Consider the following 4,554-nt stretch of genomic DNA (forward strand, 5'->3'; position numbering starts at 1 on the left):
TTCCTTCGGTGCTTGCTGTCTTTGTTCTCATCGCCATGGGAAGGAAATCCTGGGGGATGGGTTGGAGACCCTACTGCCAGAGGAAATGAATTTATCAATAAATGACAACAGTATCTAAAGGAAAATTAGAAGTTTATAGAAGTAAATCCAAAATATAGAAACATTACTAGCAGGAATTTTAAATTACAGTAAAATCTTCACTTAATGTCATCAGTAGGTTCTTGGAAACTGACGTTTAAGCGAAATAACATAGAACAAAACCAGTTTTGTCACAGTCTGATTGATATAAATAAGAGTTAAGTCCTTATGGCATTTTTCTGGTCAAAAAAAAATCACCAAACTTCTAAATAAAGACCGAAAACACTTCAATATTTAATATTGAAATAGATGTGCCAGTACGTACATTTAAGAAAGATGGCTGCAAACAAGATGATTCTTCCTAACCTGCTTATTCCAGTTCAGGGTCATGGATGGCTGGAGCCTCTCCTGGCAACTTATGGCACAAAGTGGGACCCCACCGTGGACAGGAGGCCCTTACATCACAGGGCCACTCACACCCACACCCACACTCTGACTGGGACAATTTAGACGCACCAATTCACCACACGTGCTTGTCTTTGGGATGTGTGTGTGTGTGTGTGTGTGTCTGTGTGTGTGTGGGGGGGGCGGGTGAGGAACAAAGTAACCGGAGAAAACCCACGCAGACCTGGGGAGAACATGCAAACTCCACACAGTGGCTCCGACCGAGAAGCGATTTTTTTTTATCGTTGTCATAATGAAAGGACGATGAATGAAACACAATTATTTGAGGACTCTCCATACATCCTCAATTCCAGAATTATTCAACAGAAATCTTCAACAAACTGTGATCCTTCCTGGCTCCTCCATGCTGAGAGAGGGACAGTTTCCTGGCTCCGTGGCAGCCCTTTCTAGCAGCTGGTTCACGGGTCCATATGTAACCAGAGCTAGTGTTTGGGTTCAGATGGCCACATCTACCTATCTCTGTCAGCCTCCCACCTTCTGTTCTCAAAGGCTCTGCTTAGGAGGTCAGGTTGCAGCTTCGAAATCTGAAGTCACCCGCTCATTTTCTCGATACCCAGCTGCTCCCTGAATGGTTTAAGAACAGAAGGAAAGTGTCCGTCCTCTCGTCCCCCATGTGTTTCTGGCCCTTGGCTTGTGGGCATCACCTCCCATGCTGAGGACGGCATGAAGCTCAGTCACCATCCATTATGTCCTCACTGGGGCCCACAAGTGTCTGCCCGGAGACAGGGGAACATTCATAAAGCTACATGGCACCTTCTGATGCCGTCCTATCCCTGGTTTTCTAACTGGCACACTGAATGCTTGGGCAGAAGAGACTATCCTTATTCTATATTCATTCTCTTCCAGTGCATGCACTGAAGGCAAGGCATTTGAAAAGAAAAAAGAACTGTGCTGTGGACAGGAACTCTGGTACCAGTGTAAGAGAGGATTCAGTTATTCACAAACAGCAGCAAATCATGCTTTTCCTTATCTTGCAAGTGTAGTTTGACTTCCAAGTACATCCCCAGTGTGTCCCAGCTGAGTCCCCGTGGCTCACCTTGTCGAGAGGTCACCTTCGTGTGGAGCTGCAGGTTTCGTAGCCCACAGCCGCCTCTGGCTTTGTACCATGCTTTGTCTTTAGACTGTGCCCCATGTTCACTGTCCCTGCTGCCTCTTTTCCTAGTCGGCTTCATGGGTTGTTTGCTTCTATTTATATTCAGTAAAGTGAGTACATGTTTTGCATTTAATAAGCCACTGAGCACACAGGGCTCCTTACTGAGTTGGCAAAGACTATGTGTTTGCTAGATCCACCGGCCCCTCCTGAAAGCAATGATTAACTCTCTTGTCTCCCACTGTCTCTGCTGGGCCCTCTTTCAGTGAACATAGCTCCAAAACATAGCAGTGTCCTTTAGCATTCTGTTTTCAATCGAGCCCTCTAAAGAGGCAAATTCCAATGTTAAATAAAAAATATATATATACCAGCAAACCAAAGAAAGGCTGCCCAAACTGTATGATTCTTTGTAAGGCTACAGCAATCTTTTTTCCTTTTTTTTTTTTTTTTACGCCTACAGCACCCAGTATTCCTAGGTCATCTCCCACCGAAGTACTAACCAGGTCCAACCCTGCTTAGCTTCTGAGATCAGATGGGATCGGGCTTGTTCAGGGTATCATGGCCGTAGCCAAACTGTATGATTCTTGATTTGAACACAAACACCGGAAATGGAGACAGAGTTCCTGTTCATAGTACACACACCCACAAATTTGCCTTTTTTCTTTTCAAATGCCTTGCCTTTGGTGAATGCCCTGGATAAAGAGAATTCTAATAGCACTCTCTGCAAATATGGGTGCTTCCTTGGGAGACAATAAATTTGGTGTCAATGGAGAGAAGGTAGATCTGGAATGGTGTGAATATGGGGTTCAAGGATTAAATAGGGTTAGTATCAATGAATATTATGATACTTTTCAATCCTGAGGGTCTGTGAATCTATGTGCACTGTGTTGCCTAGTCAAAATGAGCTAAGGAGAAAAAAGCAAAGGGAAAAGCAATTCTTGAGACAAATTATTCCTTTCTCTTAGGTAGTACTCTATTCAGATATCTAAAAAGTAGCCATCTGAATGCCTGGAGTTTATCTTTGGCTGCAAGACAAGCAAATACTGGGCCAAGAATCAGGAAAGAAGGAGAGGGAATAACAACAAAACGACCCCTTGCTAGGCGTGTAGAGGAGGAGACAGCCTCCTGACTGGCTCTGCAGGGTTCTGAGGCCTGGGACAGCTGTGGGGCCCATCGCCTCGGGAGGGAGGGTTTGTTCCATCCCTGGTTTCCCAGCTCCCACCCTCCCTGTACATTCTCTCCAGCTGAGTTCATTCTTGGCTGGTCTTCATTCAAAGGCAAGAGAGCCAGGTACTGGGGGGGTGGGGAGCCAGGTGACGGACTGGAAGTTCATCTACCTCTGTGATATTAAAGCTCAGGGGGAAAATGTGAGATAGAAAGATTGAAGGAGTCTTAATTCCACTTTGAGGGTAAGCTGTGGAGGGACTGGTTTTTAAGGGAACAAGATGGTAGCTTAAAGAATGGTTTATTGAAAGTCAGGGATTTTTCTGCTTCTGCCAAAGAAACACACGCCTGTGTGTTGGTGGATGCTTGCTGTTAGCTCCTCTTGGGCTGCATGTAGGAGGAACAAATGGCTTTTGTTGCCTGCAAAAGATTTATCGAGCTCTTTGGCCACCTTGTTGGTTAAGGACAGTACTCTAGGACTTGTGTGGAGTCTTTGTAAAAAAGAAAAGGTATGATCTCTTTAACCCTGTTAGTGTTAGGTAGATAGGGAATAAAGCCATCTCTTAAGCTACCATAAAATGTCAAAAGCTAAAGATCCTACCGATATTACTGATATCACTGGAGAAATGAAGATAAGGGTCTGACCAGTCTGGATAACTCTGCTGCTCTCAAAACTCCCCAAATGTAGCTGATGCAGGCTCTTCTCTGGCACCCAATTAATCAGATCGAATCTTGACCTGCCGCCCACTCTCAGTAGTCAACTCTTCCCAATATAAACCTTTGCCCTCTAACTACTCCAGTGGGCATCTCTGCATCTCAAACAGAATACATGTCGCAGCACCCAGTAATCCAGGATCATCCTTGAAAGATTGGGTGGGGGAAACATTATTCTCTAATTTTTTTCTTTTATAGATATTTTCAGGGAAATAGAGGTATTGGTTTTCTAGCATAGCCTAAAAAGGTTGAATTACTGATGTAGCAGCAAGTAAAAAAAAAGTCCTTTGATTGGATTTTAATGTCTCCAAGAAGCATAAATAAGACAAAAGGATAGAAATTACAGAGAGACATATTTTGGATCAAATGAAGAATATTTTTTTGATAATAGAGCTGTTCCAAGATAAAATGGGCTGACTTGGCTGATAGTGGGCTACCTCATTCAAGGGGTTCAAGCAAAGGCGAGAAAAGTATTTGTTCATATCAACTAGTTTCCAAGTGTAAAAAACAGCAGTGAGCATTTTACTTCATTAACTAAAGAGTTCTTAATCTGTGAACCCCTAAACTTGAATGTAGAATTATTTTTACGTGCACATTATTGGTAGAGATTATTTTTCTTTGTTTTTATCACAACCTTTTTTACATGATAAACCAATTAATTAGCTCTCCATGTAAAGAGTTAACCTCTCCATGTAAAGTAGGAACCTCCATTCTAAGTAGGTCTTTACGGCTCCAATCTTAAACATGACTCTTGTGATAAGGATCAACAGACATTTGAGGATAACTTCTAACATGAAAGACAGAAATTAAAATAAAGAGAAGAGACAATAATGCAGAGAGACAAAGAAGAAAAAAAGCAATGACAATAAAAAACATGAAATAACAATATACCAAGAGATCTAAGAAGACATTTCATGAAAAAATGAACGGGGGACTATATAAAAGGAACATTTAGAAGACAAGAAGGAGCTCTTGGAAATTAAAATTATGAGGGCAGACATGAAAATTTTACAAGAGGAATTTGAAGACAAAATTGAGGAAAT

At 42.4% G+C, this 4,554-nt stretch overlaps 1 pseudogene; it reads right to left on the bottom strand.

Annotated features, from left to right (window-relative positions):
• Positions 1 to 2,084: 2,084 nt before the first annotated feature.
• Positions 2,085 to 2,203, bottom strand: LOC112479920 (annotated as a pseudogene).
• Between the last annotated feature and the right edge of the window lie 2,351 nt (positions 2,204 to 4,554).

The sequence above is a fragment of the Pteropus alecto genome, unplaced genomic scaffold (genome assembly GCF_000325575.1).
Source record: "Pteropus alecto unplaced genomic scaffold, ASM32557v1 scaffold21, whole genome shotgun sequence".
Taxonomy (NCBI): Eukaryota; Metazoa; Chordata; class Mammalia; order Chiroptera; family Pteropodidae; genus Pteropus; species Pteropus alecto.